General features: G+C 52.9%; 1 protein-coding gene across 4 annotated transcripts in view; it reads left to right on the forward strand.

The window, feature by feature from the left end:
- The window catches only part of ZNF469 (zinc finger protein 469), a 545,453-nt gene that overhangs the window by 508,784 nt on the left and 16,261 nt on the right, over positions 1–20,408 (forward strand). For 2 of the 4 annotated variants that reach the window (XM_075939905.2, XM_075939909.2), the window contains one exon: positions 4,309–4,379. The exons of the other annotated variants lie outside the window; for them this stretch is intronic. The gene's annotated coding sequence lies outside the window, so the exon portion shown is untranslated. The remainder of the gene's footprint in view (positions 1–4,308; positions 4,380–20,408) is intronic. 4 annotated transcript variants of the gene reach the window in all.

Here is a 20,408-nt window from a genome sequence, read left to right on the forward strand (position 1 = left end):
AGAAGGAGAGGGTAGTTTTGAAACTAACTAGTCAGGAGAAGTTTCAGAGGGGGAGCCATGTGACTCTGTAACCGAAAAAACAAAACAAACGAATAGTCTTGCATGCTGTGTTAGCTTAGAGGCTAACCAAACATGTAAATGGCACAGCCCACTTCTTCAGATGTATGCCTTTGCTTCCCAGCATGGAGGCAGGTAAAGGGAGTTCTGAAAGCGCTAATTGTTAAATACTGTCCTTGTTTTTGTTGGTCCCAGACTGGACTTTCTCTGAACTCCGCTTTGCAAAGGGTGATGCAGAGGCCAGACGCGCCGATTCTGCTTTTTGTTTATTTGACCAGGAAATGGAGTAATGTCAAAAAGGGATTAAGAAATGTTTCTGAGTTTGACCGTGTGATTCATAGTCTTCTGGGGGAACTCAAATGCCTGTTAACTCTGTGCAGGAGAAATTTAGAACTAGAGAATTGCCCTCAGTCTTTTTGGAAGGAGGATGAAAATTTAAAAAAAAAAAGTGCCTTGCCTTTGAATGGCAGCTTTCTTCCCCACTCGTTCCAGCGCAAGCTAGCGTGCATTGGAATTGCTTCCTCCTCCACTGGAATGCAGCCAGTTCTGGGGTGGGATGGTGTGGCTCTTTAACAGCACACAGTAACGCTACATACCCATGCAAGACAGGGAATGAAGATGAAGCTTGTACTGAATTGAAATGAAAAAGGAATGTCACAGCCAGGGTGGAATTACCAAAATGCAGATTCAGCCGGGACACCAGAGTTAACACTCCTATTCCTGCGAAACATACCATTGGATCTTTGCTGGGGATCTTGGTTTCACATCTGATCTAAAGACTACATCTCCAGCAGCACTGTGCTTCTTGGCGCCGTACTCAGGACAGTTTGGGGAAGTAGACAGTTACCTATTGAATCATTAACTACCTTCATTCAGCAGCTTGGGTTCTTCTTTATGATCAAGTCTTCCATCCAAATACTGCCCAGACCCACCTAGCTTGAGGGTCTGGTAAGATAACAACATGAGAGACTCTGGCTGCAGGATCACAACAGGGAGGAGTAAGGCCTGGATGATCCAGAAGAGACTTCTTCCAACCGAAATTAGTCTGTGGGTCTTTGAGGGCTTGTCTACACTATGGAGAAGATCGACCCTCCGGAGTCGATCTTCTAGCATTTGATATAGCGGGTCTAGTGTAGACCCCCCCAAAACGAACGCTGAGGGTAGCCCCCGCCAGCGTTGTGTACTCATCCTGTGAGGGGTACGGGAAGCCGTTGGGAACATGTGCTCCCTTCAGCCTACCCCAGTGTAGACGCCTCGGTGGCTCGGCTTAAGCTAACCGGAATCCAGCTACGCGTTTTGCCTAGCCGGCTAGCGCACCTCAACCCAACCTGCCTGGTCTCGTGCAGTGTTTCTCAGCCAGTGGTACAAGTACTCTCAGGGGTACTGGAGAGAAGACTGGGGGGTACGTCAACCCAACTAAAATGTGAAGAAAACTGAATTTTTGTTTAAAGTTGTACAGCGCTTTATTACTTTTGTACTTTTTACACCCAAAATTTCATTGCCCGCCCGGCTACGATTAAGTTATTTAAACAAATGTGTGGCAATGATAGAAAAAAAATTGTGTGTCTGAAAACTGTAGGTACTGGGGGTTCTTACAATTTTTTTTAAAGGAGCACTTTATAAAAAAAATGTTGGCTACATCTAGACTGGCATGATATTCTGGAAATGCTTTTAACGGAAAAGTTTTCCGTTAAAAGAATTTTCGGAAAAGAGCGTCTAGATTGGCACAGACACTTTTCCACAAAAGCACTTTTTGCGGAAAAGCGTCCGTGCCAATCTAGACGCGCTTTTCCGCAAAAAAGCCCCAATCACCATTATCGCGATTGGGGCTTTTTTGCGGAAAACAAATCTGAGCTGTCTACACTGGCCCTTTTGCCCGAACGGGAGCAGCATAGTATTTCTGCAAGAAGCACTGATTTCTTACAGTAGGAAGTCAGTGCTTTTGCGGAAATTCAAGCGGCCAGTGTAGACAGCTGGCAAGTTTTCCCGGAAAAGCGGCTGATTTTCCGGAAAAACTGGCCAGTATAGACACAGCCGTTGAGAAACACTGGTCTAGTGTAGACTAGGCCTGAGGTACAGAAGCCCAGCTGCTGGAAGCCTTGTGATTCGGGGTTCGATGGAAACGGGCGCTCGACACACCCTTGAAGGGGCAGTTGTAGTCTGATTTCCGTTCACAGCTAACAGTGGCACTCAGTCGTGGCTGTACAGATGGGCCTGACCCCTGTTCTCGGCGCTCCCACTGGTTTCTGTATAAGGAGTTTAGAAATAAAGGCCTTAGGGGTTCTTCTGTGGATTCGCTCTTCATCGCCATGTGGGGAGACTTGAATGCCATAGCTAGCCCTGTTGTCCAACCCCGCAAACTCCGCCGTGGTGGCAGCCGCTTGTGAGAAGAAAGCACCGTGTCTGTCTTCAGCGATCCCTCCGGTTAGCGAGCAGCGTTGATGGGCTCTTCCCAGGGCTGTTTGGCTGACAGAGGGGTCTTCTCAGCCTAGGGATTCTAGGGGAGCGGTGGTGGCTGGAATACCACTATAGAAGGGTCCCAGGAAGGATAGCACATCCAGGAGAGAAGGAGAAATACCTTGAGATGTGGGGCTCAGAAAGAATACAGGTTGAACCTCACTGGTCCGGCACTCTCTGGTCTGGCAACATCCCTGGTCCGGCATGATTTCAGTTAGCCGGATGTCCTCATCGCATGACTGGTGTGAAGAAAGTGAATAAGGAAAAGTTATTTACTTGTTCCCACAATATAAGAACGAGGGGCCACCCAATGAAATGAATAGGCAGCAGGTTTAAAACAAACCAAAGGAAGGTTTGCTTTACTCAGCACACAGTCAACCTGTGGAACTCCTTGCCAGAGGATGTGGTGAAGACTAGGACTTTAACAGGGTTCAGAAAAGAGCTAGATAGATTCCTGGAGGTTAGGTCCATCAATAGCTATTAGCCAGGTTGGGTAGGAATGGTATCCCTATCTACTGTTTGGAAAGGGATGACTAGAGAGGGATCACGTGAGGATTACCTGTTGTGTTCACTCCCTCTGGGGCATCTGGCATTGGCCACTGTCAGCAGACAGGACACTGGGATAGATGAACCTTGGATCTGACCCAGTATGGTCATGCTTATGTTCTTATGTGGCCAAGTTTCCCGCAGTCCCCATAAAGTTTGTTTCCAGCCACCAGGCCTGGCTCTCGGTGTTCTGTGCTGTTCTTTAGCTCGAATTCTACCAAACAGTGGAAGTGTTGGTGATGCCACTAACAATATTGACCTTCCTTGGGTCAGCAAATTCGCTGGTTCAGCACCAGTCAGGTCCCGAGGGGGCCAGACTAGAGAGATTCCCCCTGTATTGCAAATGCCACAAAGAGTGTCTGCACAGCTGGGTCTGCTGTCCCCGAGAATTATGTGTGTGCGTATCGGCCCCAATATTGCTCCAGCTGCAAACGTCCAGCCACCTGCCCGGGGCACACTAAACTCCCCAGCTACGGAGAGCCGGCAGGGATGCGCTAGTTTGGAATCCCTGAGCTCCTTCGACCATCACGTTAGTTTCATAAAGCAAGAGGAGCTGCATTTTGATGTCAGCAGCGTGGGCGTACACCTGGAACAACTCGACGGGGAGGCGCCAGATTTATGCCCATGCAGCTGAGAGCAGAATCTTGCCTGTGGGGTTGCATGATGGGAGCAGAGAACAGGAGACAGGACTCCTGGGCCCTATTCCTGTTTCTCCTACGGAGATGTGGAGCAAGCCTCTTGGCCGACCCGTGCCTCAGTTTCCCCCCCTGTGGAATGGGGCTCGTGCTGCATGCCTAAGGGGCCTCGGGAAGGTTGCAGGGATTCATTAGTTCATGCTTACCCAGGGCTTTGAGACGATGCTGTGCCTGCGCGGTGTATTGTGGTTTGGCAAACGTCCAGCACGAGCCATAAAACTGACAAGCCGGACAAGGCTGTAAGTTCTTGCAGCCGGTGCCTTGCTGGCAGCCCCCGGCAGGTCCAGTGTCTCTGACCCCCAGCATGGAGCATGCACTGGAAACCGGCTCGCTTGAGTCACTTGGCGGCGGCGGGGTGGGGGTGGGGACTGTCTGTACATGAGTCCTGCGGGAGCCCCCGCTCTCGCACGTCCGGCAGCACGGCGTACCTTGCCACGGGCGCAGCGCACTCCCCGCACGTCAAAGCCGGCTCCGACGCATGGAGGCTGCGAGCCACCGTGCCGGCCGCCAAGCCAAACACACATTCCTGACATATTTTCCCCTCTCTTTGCAGCCAAGAAAGTCACATTTCACGGGAGGTTCAACGCGGCCCCAGCAGTAGCTGAGCAGCGGCAAGGTGCCAAGGTATGGCCAGCTGGCAAGGCGGGATTTGGGGCTAGCGCTGTCATCCAGGCATTCTGCTCTTTCTCCCCGGACGCCTCCCCTCCCTGCTCCCCCTTGGCCCGTTTCCCTTTGCTTTCCCACTGCCCCAGCCAACAGCCCCCGGCACTCCGCCCACCCTCCCTGGCGGGGGACCTTCCGCCCCTCGTCAGGTGGCCTCGCCAGCTCCCTCGTGAGCCACACTTTCACACGGAGCTGCAGCCTCGCAGGAAGAGACAGAAACTTTGCACAGGCCCGGCCCTGAGAAAGGGTCAGTTGACAAGAGGAAGTGATTTTTCACAGCTCCGGCCAAAGACTTGGCTTCAGAGGCTTCTGTTTAACCTGCCGGGGTCTCCGTTCAATCTGGAAGCCGCTGGTTAAAGAGCCTTCTGTGTATTCACAGGGGACAACATAGAAGCGTGTTCCTCGCTCCCCCTCTTCCTCCCCCAGCAAGCAAGGCCATGGGGGCAGGGGGGCGAGCCCAGAGGCTGCCTTTCTAACTGTAGCCCAATATTTCCTGCACCGAGGGCAGGGGTCATGTTTACACCCTGTGAAGGGGCATCTGCTCCTCACTGGCCCTTTAAGGGTAAAACCGAGCCCTGGGGGAGGCCTGAGAGCGCAAAGCCCACAGCTGAGGCAGATACAGCTCATTAGGGCCCAGCTGAGGGCAGTATAAATAAAGGCTCTGGGAGAGGTGGCGAGACTGACTCACTCTTGTCCTGGGTGGGGAGCAGGAGGGTTCTGGCTGCCAGAGAACTGGAGGCTTCCTGACACAGAGGTGGGCTGGGGAAAGGCAGGTGGAGCTGGGGGGTTTCTGGCCAGGCAAGCTCCCAGTCTGCAGGGCCTGAGGTAAGGCCTCAGGGAACTAGGGCTGCAGGGAGGCAGCCAGGATAGGCAAAGGCAGCAGGTCCACACTTTGCCGGTGCTGAGTGGCCATATCAGACGGCAGTGTGCCCCTGAGGGAAGCGGCTAGATGAGGACTGGCCGTAGGTCACTGAGGCAACACGGGTACTGGGGGAATTCGCTGAATGGGCTACTTCCTGAGTCCCACAGGAGGGCCCCATGGCGGTGAGGCATGCCTGGTTATACACCCCTTCCTCTTTCTCTGGGGGGCACTAGGGGTGGGTAGAAGAAAGCACTCTGGGGCCTGCTGACCAGCCATATGGCTTAGCTGAATGTTTCTCAACCTTTTTTGATAAAGTACCCCCTTTTCACACAAAAAAAAGTACCCCTACTACTTACAGTTTTCAGATACACACATTTTTTCTCTACCATTGCAATACATTTGTTTAAACAACTTAGTGGTAGCGGGGTGGGTGATGACATTTTTGGGTGTAATAATGAGAGAGCGCTGTAAAACTTCAAACAAATTCAGTTTTCTCCACATTTCAGTTGTGCTGACGTACCCCCTGGATTTCTCTCAAGTACCCCTCAGGGTACTCAGACCACTGATTGAGAAACACTGGCTCAGCTCGTCTGTTTGGCATTTCTCTGGCCCGCATCAGTAAATGGGATTTGCCTGAAAAAACACGCACTGGGTCTTTTTTTTTTTCTGTCCACTTCCTCTGCCTATTCCTCACCATGAGCATTGCGGGGGATGGGGTTGCCAAACGCGCTCGGTTCATCGTCCGTGGCTTTGGCAGCTCCCCATGCTCTGACAAGGGTAATAACCTGACTTACAATGAGCATGTGTGTTACGTAGCAGCAGTAGGCCCTGTGGCACCGTCCCCACCCCCAACTGAAATCAGGCCCCCCTTGCACCGGAAGCTGCATAGGCTTCAGCAAAACCCAGCATTGAGCAAAAGGGTTTTTCTTGTGCAAGAAGGGGCAGTGTAGACAGTTCCTTCTGGCGCAAGAGCCTCTTCCCCAAAATTGCAGCTCATTAGATATGCAAATGAGGCTCAGCAATATTCCACACTTAGCCTCATTTGCATATTTCTGGCACTAGAACCCGCCAGTGTAGACATAGTCCTAGTGTGGTTCACTGTCCCATGCAGTGGCACTTAGACCACTTACAGCTGTGTGTGAGCAGTGTGTGCCGGCTCTATGGGTGGGCTGGAAGCAGGGTTGGGAGTCCCTGAAGCTCCACGCTGACCGTGGCCAGACGCATCAGGAGGCTCCAAAATCTAAGCATCCGGATTAACTTTTAAAATAAAATCCACGGTGATTGCAGGACTGGCTGGAGTGGGGGGGGGGGGGCATTGTTAAGATCCTGGCGGTATCTCGAGGTTCCAAGCAGCTCCAGGGCCCAAGGTGCTGGGGGCTGTATGGACACTGAGGGAGAAACAGTTCCGAGCTTGCCCCCTACACCAGTGGTCCTCAGCCTTTCCAGGTGATTGTGCCTTGGAGCCCGAGTGCCACGCCCGGGGGCTGAGCATGTAAACTTCGCTTTGCCAGGCCTCCTGTGGTACGGAGCCCTAGGCATTTGCTATATTTGCCAGCTCTAGTGCCAGCCCTGCATTTGCAACCAGTTAGCGCACTCATTTTTGTCTGTCCTGGGGTGGAATAAATTTTGTTCTGTGCATTGAGGCATGTGCGGAGGTGCACCACCAATAGAAACACCTGCTGCCAGCAGCTGTGGGCGCTCTGCTAATCAGCGGGGCGACACCTTCGTCTCTCCTGCATGGCCACCCAAGCGCTCTGCTTACCGGGAACCCTGCTGGTCACCCCTTCTAAATCCATCCCATGGGGCCTCCCTGGGGGTTTGCCACCACTGGGTTGGGAAACTCAGATCTAGATGAGGCAACGTCCCCCCTAGAAGCCCTCTGTGTACCCCCACATCACTGCTTGAGAACCATGGACCCATGTGGGCAAGACAGGGGCAGACTAGACATTCTTCTACGGGACGGGGGAAACTGAGGCACGGAGAGACCTGCATGACTTTCGGAAATTAAATGCAGCTCTCCCAGGGCCCATCCTCCGCCCCTTCCTGCGATGAGGCAGCAGCTCACTCCGGGCCCCTTGCAAACACAGCGTTTCTACAGACTCTGCCTCCTTCCTGAGCATGTTGATTTCGTGGGGGGATTTTTCCCCTTCTTAATAGGACAGTTCCACACGCCACTGGCTTTGTTTTTTTAAACTGCTAGACCTTTGAGTCCTGGTGCCAGGGCAGGAAGCGGGGCAGTTATTTACCCTGGCTCCCAGCAATAATGCAGCAGTTACCTCCGGCCAGGCTGTGCCAATGTTGCAGTTTTTAGGCTTCACAAAGAGCCTTTCCTTCGAAAATGGCTCCTTTATGTGGCTGACTGAGCGCGACTGTGATAATGTAACTCGCTCTGGCCTGGGCTGTTTTCTCTTGGCAAGGGGCCTTTGCAAATGTAAACACCAGTAAACAGGCTTCATGGCTGTGGCTTGAGTCCGCATAAGTGGCACATTGTTGTGAAGGCCGGATCCGTGCGTGCCGGAGGGCTGCGTGTTAACTTTGGCGGCTCCGACGAGCGCCGTCCGTATCAGTCGGGGATTCATGTGGCTCAGCGGGGTGTGAAACCACAGGGGAGTTCTAGAATGTCGGCAGGTCGGTAAACAGCTGGCTGGATCGAAAGGCCGAGCGGTCCATAGGGAGGGGCAGCCCACCTCGGTGGGGCTCTGAGACTCCTCCTCCAGCCGCGGGGTAGGGCTGATTCTCTCGTCCTTGGCGAAGCAAATCATTTGATCCTGTCGGATCGCTTGGCACATCTCTGGCATCTTCCAATCTAGATGCGCACTGGACCTCTGAGAAGAATTCCCCATGTGCCACTCTGTGTCAGCACGCACAGCTCTCAGTTAGGGATGTGAAAGGTTAGCCGGTTAACCAGAACAGGGAAGGTGTACTAGTGAAGGTTAACCGGTGGGGGAGGGAGCTGCTCCCCCGCCTGCTGCATGCAAGGGGCTGCTGCAGCCCTGCAGGGCCCACCATGGACGGGGCTGCTCCAGTTCAACATAGTTCCCATGAAGGGGCGGGCTGCGCACCAAAAATTCTTCCCCCGCCCACCTCCTCTGGAGAGCCGTGTAGCAGCACTCACATGGCAGGCGGCTGCTTGGACGGGCAGGGCCGGCTGAGAGTGGTGAGGGAGCCGTTGAGGCAGGGGGGCCGGTACCTGCCGCAGCCGTGTAGTGTAGGGGAGGCCAGGGCCTGTTCTGGCCGGGAACGGGGCCTGCCACACGCCGGGGGGGAGAGGTGTCTGCTCTGGCATCCGGGTACACATGTGTGTTAATAAATTGGGTGGCACACATCCACACCAGCGCACGTGACCTCAAAATTGGTGCACAAGGCAAAACTCCCTCCGCTCATGGTTGGAAAATCGTAGCGGGACACTGGCAGGCAGGGCCGCTCCAGCCAGGCCGCAGTGAGCAAGGGAGCCAGTCCCGCCCAGCCAGGCTGGAGTCGCCCCCCGCCCGCCCCACCTTTAATCGGTTAACCGTACGTTGAACGGAATCACCAATTAAACGGGATTTTACATCCCTGCTGTCAATGGGGGACCAGAAGGATCTTGCCCTACAGCTTGTCTCCTTGGCAACTGCTCTGACCAAGGCTGCTGGGGCCTTCCCCCATTGCCTGGGCAGATCAGGCTTGGTCTTAGGTTCCTTCCTCTTAGCCGGGCTGCTCTGTAATGCGCCTAGCTGGAGAGGATGGGGGCGTTCCCCCTCCCCACACCTGTGGGCTGCAGGGCTAAGGGATTATACCTGTGGATTGTTTTTATCTTCAATCAGTTTGGGGAGGTCAAAGTGCTACCCCACAGCTGCGTACGCCCCCAGGTGGTAAATACCCTGGAAAGGCGCCTGTCTGCCACGGTGTTTACCCCTTGACTTCTGAGCCACACCTGGACCCTTGGCGATAGCATCCTGTTGCGGAGCTGTGTGTGGGATGGGTTGTGTTCTAGAGCATGGGTTCCCAAACTGGGGGGCATGAAGAAATTCCAGGGGGGGTGCAAGGCGACCCAGCCTTCCCCTCTCCCCATCAAGTTTTGCTGCCCTGGTCAGTTCCCCTTTATTTTTTCTCAACACGTTTTGCTGCTATTTGGGGGGAGGGGGCGGAGTGAGGGTTTTTCAAAAATCAAAAAAGGAGCGTGATGCCAAAAAGTTTGGGAACCGCTGATCTAGAGGGCGAGGTCTGCTCCCTTTAGGGACAGCCGGAGTGTAGGCAGGGCAGGCTTTGGGGCAGACAGGCTGAGGGTTTGTGCAGAAGAGAGGCCTGGGTGAAAAGCGAGGATGTGCCTGCAGCCGGAGGGGTGCGGCTCTCTCGATCGTTATTATAATTAATTTCCACTATCGCGGCACCTGAGCATCCCAGTGCTGGACTTAGCTCTTTTCTGTTAGCGGTTGTAGGTGCAAATTTTCTTCCTCTTCCTCCACAGAGGAGTCCCTGTGGAATTTAACAGGGAGCAAACCACCAGGCTTCGATGGACATGACTCTGAAACCCTGCAGGAATTGAAATTCCCTCCGGGAGGCTGTTTGGACCCACTGAGGCTATGTCTAGACTGCAGGCTTCTTTCGGAAGAACCTTTTCTTGGAAGAGATCTTCCGAAAAAACTTCTTCCAAAAGAGTGCATCCACACTGCCAAAGCGCATCGAAAAAGCGATCTGCTTTTTTGAAAAACAGCGTCTACACTGAATGGACGCTATCTCACATTTCAGCTGTGATTACTATGGACGGAGTGGCCACCAGGGCACCTGTGCTTTTTCCTCTTTCCTCTTCTTTCGAAAGAACTCCCTCTTCCTCGTCCACACACGCCTTTTTCCGAAAGAGCTCTTTCAGAAAAAGGCTTCTTCCTCGTAGAAAGAGGGTTACCAACCCGGAAAAAACCCTCTGTTCTTTCAATTTACTTTTGGAAGAACGCGATTGCAGTATGGACATGACTCAGGTTTTGTTGGGAAAATGGCCATTTTTCTGGCAAAACCCTGTAGGGTTGACATACCCCGAGCAAGCAGAATTCTATCAGCGGATTATTCACAAGGCATGGATTTTAAGAGCGGAAGGAACCACTCTACTCATGTTGTCTGACCTCCTGCATAACATGGGCCATAGAACTTCGCCCACCGGGTTGCTTGTATCTAGCCCATCATTTCTGGTTGTGTTTGTGGAAAGATAGCCGCTCTACATTTAAAATTCTCAAGTGATGGAATGGGTATGTAGCTGATATCCCCACGGTTAAAATCTGCACTTTTAATATTTGATTGTTTCAATGAAACTGGCTACCGGGGTCTAAAGATGCCGCAGATGTGCTCATTTTCTATTCAGAACTCTTCCATATAGGACTGTCTATTTGGTGCAGTATAGGGGATAGGTTTGTGACTCAGTGATCTATTTGGTGCAGTATAGGGGATAGGTTTGTGACTCAGTGATCTATTTGGTGCAGTATAGGGGATAGGTTTGTGACTCAGTGATCAATTTGGTGCAGTATAGGGAATAGGTTTGTGACTCAGTGATCTATTTGGCACAGTATAGGGGATAGGTTTGTGACTCTGATCTATTTGGCACAGTATAGGGAATAGGTTTGTGACTAGGTGGTCTATTTTGCACAGTATAGGGGTAAGAGACGTGACTCAGTGGTCTATTTTGCACAGTATAGGGGAAAAGGATGTGACCTAGTGGTGTACAAAAATCCTGGCAAGTCAAATCCAAAGTTTATAAACATCTAATACCCTCCCCAACATTGCCATTAACATCCGGGGTTATTAAAGTTGAAAGAAAACTAAAAGGCTACTTTACTTTTCAGTAATTTTTGGTTTCCTTTTCTCCTTTTTGTTCCCTTGGCCTCTGACTGTAAACTGATCAGTTTCACGGCCCTCCTTCCAGCTGGCCAGTTTGTTGTCAGTTTCCCTTGAGAGATCCCCTGCACTCTCTCCATGCTGCGATGTTTGCAAAGACTTCAGCAGAAGGTTTACTTCAAGAAAATGTGTTTCCAGTGGGATTTAAAAAGAAATGGTTGGAAATCTCTGTGTTGAAATGACAGAACCTATTTGGTTTTGTAACACCTCCACTTGGGGCCCAATTGAGCTCACGGTTTCTCTTTAAAATGCATGTTTGAGTCTCGATTCATGCTTCGTGTCTTGCTGTTTTGTATTATGTGAAGTCTTGACTCGTTTTTAGGCCCTGGCTTACTCTGCTAAAAGGTAGGAGGTGGCCCAAAAACATGGGGGGAAAATGTTCTTGGGAAGTTGGCCCTTCATGAGATGACAGTGGGAAAAGATGATACAGAAAAGCAATTCCTGACAAAGTCCAATTCTGGTGCAAACTGTGAGATATAAGCACATAGTCTTGCCAGGCACCTGTCTTACGTGCAGTCCAGCTGTCCTCAAGTCTGAAGGACGGGCAGCAGAATAAAAGGGCCTCTAAGAGTCAAGGAAACCTGGAAAGTCCGAGTAATACTGAATGAAATGTTTGCTGAGTTAGGCTGGAATTCAAAGACGTCCCTAGAGCCATCGCCAGGCTGTGGTAGAGACAGAAGCCCTCTTCTGGCTAGTTGGTGTAATTTCAGGTGAAGTTAAAGATGCTCACGGGAATCCCTTCACCTCGCCGGTGAGTTGCTTGGTCTTTCTGGGGAAAAGCGTTAGTCCCATGGCACGTCCCTTCCGCTCCACACAACCGCTTGCAATGTGGCTGGGTTCCTGCTGCGCTCCCTTTCCAAGGAGCTGCGTGGGAGGCTGGGTGAATCGGATCCGTGTGGCAGAGGGACATGGGATGCTTGCCGGCAAAAGGAAACGCTACCAAAAATGCCAGTGGGGTAAAACTGCCACCCTCAGCTCAAAGGCTTTGAGAATCCAAAGTGGCCGACTGAGATAGTCTCCCTGGCAAATATAACGGGCCTTGCCGCTCAAACGCCGTCTGCGATCTGGATTATTACAGGTTTAGACAGTACTAGGTTCTTTCCAAGCACGTGTAAGGACGTACCGAGCGCCCAGGAGTAGAGACTGTCTCCAGGCTGCCATCCATGTGGCTGAGGCGCCGTTCCTGACCGACGTAGCGGCGCCGGCGGAATGGCCTCGTGCAGACGCAGCGGGATCGGGGTGGGGCGGCTTTCTGGTCCGGGTCCCACCGGCCTAGCTGCGTCCCTGCAAGGAGTGCTTTGCCAGAGATCCCCGTCTGTGCGCATATCGGACAGAACCCCAACTAAACCGCAAAGGGATGTAGAAAATAACGTACAGCGAGGCGCTCCCCCCACCGTGGCGGCAGCCACTGCTCCTGTCCCACGGGGCTGGGCAGAGCCACTAGAACGGGGGGGGGGGGGAGTCTGCAGCACCCGCTAGCGCAAAGTGGTTCAGTGGCTCTCAGCACCCCCACTGTACAAATTATTCCAGCCTCCCAGAGCTGGGCCCATCTCCCCATTCTGGCTTTGCGACCTGGGGCACAGGGCTGCAGTGCCGCTCACTCAAATGTAACCTGCCCGCCCCTCTGTTGTCCAGGCCAAATCTGAGCAGCCCGGGCCCATGGAGCTACTGCTGTGGGAGGGGGGGTTCACCAAACCCGCCCAGAGGCAGGATCAGATGAAGTTATACAACCCCCCCGCCCCGTGAAAAAATATAAAAAAATGAAAAGAAAGTCACACTCATTCCCATCCCCGTAATGCTCTCAGTGTAGACATTGTCTGAGGCTCCAGATGTCTGGAGTGTACACCTGGCCTTTGAAAGCTCTTGATCATGGCTAGTTGCTGAAGGCAGGGCTGGGGAAGGCAAGGCCCTAGGCCCACCACCAGCCCCGCCCCTTCTGTTGAGGCCCCGCCCCCCACAGGAGCCAAGCCACTTCCCCAATCCCCCACACACCACGGGGAGGGCGGGTAGCATGTGGCCCCAGCCTCCCCGGCCTGGAACACGGAGAGGGCAGGCGCTTGGCAACAGCAACCACAATACGCCTACAGCGGGCGTTCTGGGGGCGGAGTGTGGGCGGGGCCAGGCTGGCCGTTTGGGAAGGCAATTCCTTCCCCTGCCTCGCACACCCGCTGCCCGTGATCTTGATGCTGGTTTTCCAGCTCAGAGGGTATTTTACTTCACTTTGGTGGTTGGGCTTCCCCTGGCCTCAGGAGCTGGCTCCCTCTGGGTTCAGGAAACGGGCCTGGCAGGTCCAAAAGCTCTGATCTGGCTTGGCAAACTCTCTCTTCTGCAGTGAATCCGGCTTGACTCACTTGCTTGTCCCTTTGAACAGTCTCATACCTGGTCCTTGCTTCCCTGCGCCAGCCCTCTCCATCCCATCATGTTAGATCTTTGTTCGGCACATATCAGTTCCTGGCCTTTGTTCCCTGTGCATGGCGGGATGCCTTCCGGGCCATCTGTGGTGGCCCCAGCTGCATCTTTCCTGATGTGCTGCTACCTGGGACAGTGAAGCACACTAGGACTATGCCTACGCAGCAGAGTTTTTGTGCAAAAACTGACGGAGTGTCCATATCTCAAGCAGGTTTTTGCACAAAAAAATTGACAGTGAATCGACAGAACAGAGGGGCTTTTGCAGTGTGGGTATTCCTCTTTTGGCGAGGAATAACTCCTTTTTGCGCAACAGCTCTTGCGCAAAGAGATGTGTGTGGACGGGAACCAGGCTTTTTTTGCGCCAAAACAGCCTTTCGGAAGACACACAGGTGCCCTGGTGGCCATTCTGTGAACAGCAAGCAGAGCTTTCTTGCGAGAGAGCGTCCATGCAGTCTGGACGCTCTCTTGAGCAAAAGCAAATTGCTTTTCCGAGGCGCTTTTGCAGCGTGGACACGCTCTTGCGCAAGACGTTTTTGCGGACATTCTCTTCCACAAAAAGCTTCTTGTGCAAGAAGCCTGCAGTGTAGATGTAGCCGAGGTGTGTGGGTTCCATGAACTGAACTAGAACTAGCACGGGGATGTCTCTAGGAACTGGAAATTACCCCTCTGGCTCCAGTACAGACATGCCTTGAGTTGGGCCTTAGGGTTGGCAACTACAGGTTTTGGGCAGGGGCATTTGTGCCCCATCCCCTGCTTCCAGCTACATCGGGGACACAGGGCTGATCCAATGGATTTAGTATATAAGCTCTTCGGGGCAAGGGCTGATCTTCAATGCATGTGTCATAGAATCATAGAATACTAGGACTGGAAGGGACCTCGAGAGGTCATCGAGTCCAGTCCCCTGCCCTCATGGCAGGACCAAATACTGTCTAGACCATCCCTGATAGACATTTATCTAACCTACTCTTAAATATCTCCAGAGATGGGGATTCCACAACCTCCCTGGGCAATTTATTCCAGTGTTTGACCACCCTGACAGTTAGGAACTTTTTCCTAATGTCCAACCTAGACCTCCCTTGCTGCAGTTTAAGCCCATTGCTTCTTGTCCTATCCTCAGAGGCCAAGATGAACAAGTTTTCTCCCTCCTCCTTATGACACCCTTTTAGATACCTGAAAACGGCTATCATGTCTCCCCCTCAATCTTCTCTTTTCTAAACTAAATAAACCCAATTCTTTCAGTCTTCCCTCATAGCTCTTGTTCTCTAGACCTTTAATCATTCTCGTTGCTCTTCTCTGGACCCTTTCCAATTTCTCCACATCTTTCTTGAAATGCAGTGCCCAGAACTGGACACAATACTCCAATTGAGGCCTAACCAGCGCAGAATAGTGCGGAAGAATGACTTCTCGTGTCTTGCTCACAACACACCTGTTAATACATCCCAGAATCATGTTTGCTTTCTTTGCAACAGCATCACGCTGCTGACTCATATTTAACTTGTGGTCCACTATAACCCCTAGATCCCTTTCTGCCGGACTCCTTCCCAGACCGTTGCTTCCCATTCTGTATGTGTGAAACTGATTGTTCCTTCCTAAGTGGAGCACTTTGCATTTGTCTTTATTAAACTTCATCCTATTTACCTCAGACCATTTCTCCAATTTGTCCAGGTCATTTTGATTTATGATCCTATCCTAAAAAGCAGTCGCAACCCCTCCCAGCTTGGTATCATCTGCAAACTTAATAAGCGTACTTTCTATGCCAATATTTAAATCGCTGATGAAGATATTGAACAGAGCCGGTCCCAAAACAGACCCCTGCGGAACCCCACTTGTTATGCCTTTCCAGCAGGATTGTGAACCATTAATAACTACTCTCTGAGGGTATGTCTACACTAGAAAGTTAGTTCGAACTAACGGACGTTAGTTCGAACTAACTTTCCTATGCGCTACACTAGCGCTCCGCTAGTTCGAATTTGAATCGAACTAGCGGAGCGCTTAGTTCGAACTAGGAAAACCTCATTTTACGAGGACTAACGCCTAGTTCGAACTAGCTAGTTCGAACTAAGGGCTGTGTAGCCCTTTAGTTCGAACTAGTGGGAGGCTAGCCCTCCCCAGGTTTCCCTGGTGGCCACTCTGGCCAACACCAGGGAAACTCTATGCCCCCCTCCCGGCCCCGGACCCCTTAAAGGGGCACGGGCTGGCTACGGTGCCCGTGCCAGGTGCAAGCCTGCCAGCACCCAGCTAGCAGACCCTGCACCTGGCACGGCACAGAGCCACCCACCCGATGCCTCCCAGCCCACCCCCTCTTGCCGGGACCAGGCTGGCGGCTCCCGGGAGCTTGCCCTGGACCGCAAGAGGCGGGCACCTTCCTGGGCTAGTGCGGACATCGTGGACCTCGTCCACGATCTCCGCACTAGGCACAGGAAAGTGGCCGTCTAGGGCAGGAGAGCTGCCAGCCTGGCCACCCAGGAGCAGGTGTGCATGAAAATCAAGGGGGTCCACTGAGACCCCCGACCCTGAGCCCTGAGCTTACAATGGCCGTCCTGGGTCAGACCAAAGGTCCATCTAGCCCAGTAGCCTCTCTGCCAACAGCGGCCAACCCTAGGGACCCTGGAGGGGATGGACCGAAGACAATGACCAAGCCATTTGTCTCGTGCCATCCCTCTCCAGCCTTCCACAAACTTTGGGCAGGGACACCACTCCTACCCTCTGGCTAATAGGACTCCATGGACCCAACCTCCATCACTTGATCTCACTTCCCTTTAAACTCTGTTCTAGTTCTAGCCTTCACAGCCTCCTGCAGCAAGGAGTTCCACAGGTTAACTATTTGCTTTGGGAAGAAGAACAACTTTCTCTTACTAGTTTCAAGCCTGCTACCCATTCCTTTCCTTTGGTGTCCTCTAGTCCTTCTTTATGGGAACTCAGGAAGAACTTTTCTGAATGCACCCTCTCCACCCAACCCCTGCTTTTAGAGACCTCTATCCTGTCCCCCCTCCGTCTCCTCTTTTCTAAGCTGAACAGTCCCAGTCTCTGTAGCCTCTCTTCATCTGGGACCTGTTCCCAACCCCTGATCATGTTAGTTGCCCTCCCCTCTCCCAGCCTTTCTCTTCCCCTCTCCCACCTCCTTTTCCCAGTCTCCCCCAGTTTTTTTCAATAAAGACAGAGTCAATGTTGGAAGAAACATTAGCTTTATTTTGTACATCAATAAGAAGGGGGGCTAGGGAAGGGCAAGTGGAAGAAGGTGAGGGAGGAATGGGGCACGAGCCCCCGATGGGGAGGACTGGGCTGGCTCTGCGGGCTTCTGGGGGTGGAAGCTCTCCTGCAGCCCCCCAATTACTCCCTCTCCCCAGATGGCAGCCTGCGGCAAGTGCAGCCGGGCTGATGGCCGAGTGGTGTGATGTGCCCAGTGTGGGCACTCAGGGCACTCCAAGCCAGAACTTCTTTGCAAGCGGGGCACCCCTTAGAACTGTGTGTCCGGGGTGGGGGTCGGGACCCTTTAAGCGCAGCCCTCGGTTAGCCTGAGACAGTATCTCCACGCTCTAAGTCCTCCTTTTATGCCCTGCCGGCACTGCTTCCGGCCATCATTAAGCCCTGTTCAGAGTCCACTCAATGTGGACTTACTAGTTCGAACTAGCAAAACGCTAGTTCGAACTAGTTTTTAGTTCTAGATGCGTTAGTTCGAACTAGCTTAGTTCGAATTAACTAATTCGAACTAAGTTAGTTCGAACTAGCGCTGTAGTGTAGACGTACCCTGAGTTCAGTTATCCAGCCAGTTATGCACCCACCTTATAGTAGCCGCATCTAAGTTGTATTTACCTAGTTTATCGATAAGAATATCATGCGAGACCGTATCAAGCGCCTTACTAAAGTCTAGGTATACCACATCCACCGCTTCTCCCTAATCCACAACACTCGTTATCCTATCAAAGAAAGCTATCAGTTTGGTTTGACATGATTTGTTCTTTACAAATCCATGCTGTCTGTTCCCTATCACCTTGCCACTTTCCAAGTGTTTACAGATGATTTCCTTAATCACTTGCTCCATTATCTTCCCTGGCACAGAAGTTAAACTAACTGGTCTGTAGTTTCCTGGGTTGTTCTTATTTCCCTTTTTATAGATGGGCACTATATTTGCCCTTTTCCAGTCCTCTGGAATCTCTCCTGTCTTCCATGATTTTCCAAAGATGATCGCTAGAGGCTCAGATACCTCCTCTATCAGCTCCTTGAGTATTCGAGGATGCATTTCATCAGGCCCTGGTGACTTGCAGGCATCTAACTTTTCGAGGTGATTTTTAACTCGTTCTTTTTTAATTTTACCTTCTAAAATTACCCCCTTTCCACTAGCATTCATTCCAGCACCAAGCGGCCCTGCCTGGCAGTGGCTACTAGACACCACCACAGAGTCCAGCAGACCTAGGCCTAATACAGCCCTGGCATCAGGCTGTATTATCAGTGAGTCACTGAGCACACAGTTGGGACTCAAGAAGGCTTTGCATGCGACAGTCATTGATGCCCCCAGAGCCTGGCTAATCTTCTTTGCTGTTCCAGGGATTTCCGCCGCAGGTGAAGCAGAGCCCTGGAAATGCTGGTCAGTGTGACACAGAATGTGTCGCCCTCCGTGCTTATTTTGACTTGACCGGTGATAAGAGGTTTCCCCGCCCCCCTCCCCCCTCGTAACATCGCGTACCAGCCTCTCTAGCTCTCCTAAGCTGAGCAAGGTCAGAGCGGGACGGTGCTCGCGGGGGAGAGCGCCGGGGTTGCTGCCCACGGTGCGTTTCTCTGAGTCAGCACTCCCATGCCCCGCCCCCCCCCCCCCCCGGGAGTATCAGCGGGCTGCTGCATGCTTTTCATCATGTCCTGGGTGGTTAAGGGGTGCTGGGGGGGGCTCATATTCTGCCCCAGAAGCAGATGCTGCCTTACAGACTTTACATCCGGGTGGGACCCTCATGCTCCTCTAGTCTAGCCAGTCTCAGTCTTTTGGGTGCCTGGAGCTGGTGGGCTTTCTTCCTAAATTGTGTCAGGGAAATCTCCAGAACCGGCCTATGGACCGGTTGTTCAGGAATCACTGCTCTAAGCCATGGTGGGGGAAGCAATTTTAGTGGAAAGCACCAGATCCATAAGAACATAAGAGCGGCCAGACTGGGTCAGACCAAAGCTCCTTCCAGCCCAACGTCCTGTCTGCCCACAGTGGCCAATGCCAAGTACCCCAGAGGGAGGGAACACAACAGGGAATCCTCACGTGATCCCTCCCCATCATCCATTTCCAGAGAAACAGAGGCTAGGGACTCATAGCCATGGATGGACCTAACCTCCAGGAATCTCTCTAGCTCTTTTTTGAACCCTGTTAAAGTCCTAGTCTTCACCACATCCTCTGGCAAGGAGTTCCACAGGTTGTACGCTGAGTGAAGAAAAACTTCCTTTGGTTTGCTTTAAACCTGCTGCCTATTCATTTCATTGGGTGACCCCTAGTTCTTGAATTGTGGGAATAAGTAAATAACTTTTCCTTATCCACTTTCTCCACCCCGTTCATGATTTTATAGGCGTCTAGCCTATCCCCCCTTTGTCTCTTCTTTTCTACGCTGAAAAGTCCAAATCTTTTTCATCTCTCTTCATATGGGACCTGTTCCAAACCCCTCATCATTTTTGTTGCCCTTTTCTCGACCTTTTGTTTGTGACGTGGCAGGGGGTGCTTTAGAAGCGGTGGCTTTGTGATGTAGCACGCCTGGCTCTCAGTTCATGGTTCTCATCACAGCAGAAGCCAGAGCATGTGGTCCTTTGTGGGGGGGTTCTTAGATTAATTTTTGGATCCGGTCCCTGCCAGCTCGGTGATGGTCTGCGTTAAGGTGTCGGTCTAGCTAAGCTGGGGCGACTGTGCTTGATGAGCTGCGGGGGGGTGGAGCAGCATGGGCGTCAGAGGCCGGAGAAGCTAAACCGTGCCACACCCCTCGCCTGCCACGTTGGGAGCATGACGCTGCTGAAAGTGTCTTGTGCTGCCTTAGGGGCTGCCCTCACACCACATCTTCCCATCCCTGCTCGGGGGCCTGGGGGAGGGGGACGGGCTGAAGAGACACACGCGAGCAGCGAGCAGCTGGTGGGCAGGCAGGAGAGCCTTGTGGGAAGGGGCCGAGAGGTGCGTGTGAGTGGGGAGCAGCCGGCTGGGAGGCAGGTTCTTGGGGGAGGGGGCGACAAGTGATGGGTGGGGACTCAGGGGAAGAGGCACAAGTGGGGGGGGGGGGCACCTGAGGGGGAGGGGCCAAGCAGCTGCAGGCCTCAGGGCGGGGCCGCAGTCCAGGCACAACCACCCTCTCTCGGAGGAGTCACCCGCCGCTCAGGGGGAGCTGAGGCAGTCACCTCCTCGGGGAAACCCCACCCTCCTGTCGCACAGGCCGGGCAGCGGGATGAGGGGCAGCCCCGTGCCGTGGGGAGAGCTGGAGAGAAGGGTCTGGGACAGATGCCGGGGGAGGGGTGTTCCCTTTCTCCAGGACACTGCTCATGCCCGAGGGGCTTTTGCAATGTGGAGAGGAGACCCTCTGAGGAATTTCTCTCCTGCCCTGTGTGAGGTTCTTCCCCCAGGCCCTGCTCTGGGCGCTCCGCTCCCCGTGGATGAGCCAGACGCCTTTCTTCCTGTCGCAGAAAAGCCGTCGCTCTCCTGTGCGCGAGACGTCACGGCGCCCGAGCGCTGCCGTGGAAAGACGGATGTGAAACACCCTCCCCCGCGGGGGCCCGGTCCATCCCGCCCGGACCGTCCATCCTCCCAGCTGTGCAAAGCTGGGCAGGCCAGGAGAGTAGCATTCAACATCCGTTCTGGGCAAAGGCGTGGCTTGCTTTGAATGGTGCGGGATGGCAGGGGGCAGAGACCG

This window comes from Pelodiscus sinensis, chromosome 12, assembly GCF_052426305.1.
Source record: "Pelodiscus sinensis isolate ZL-2025 chromosome 12, ASM5242630v1, whole genome shotgun sequence".
Classification (NCBI taxonomy): Eukaryota; Metazoa; Chordata; order Testudines; family Trionychidae; genus Pelodiscus; species Pelodiscus sinensis.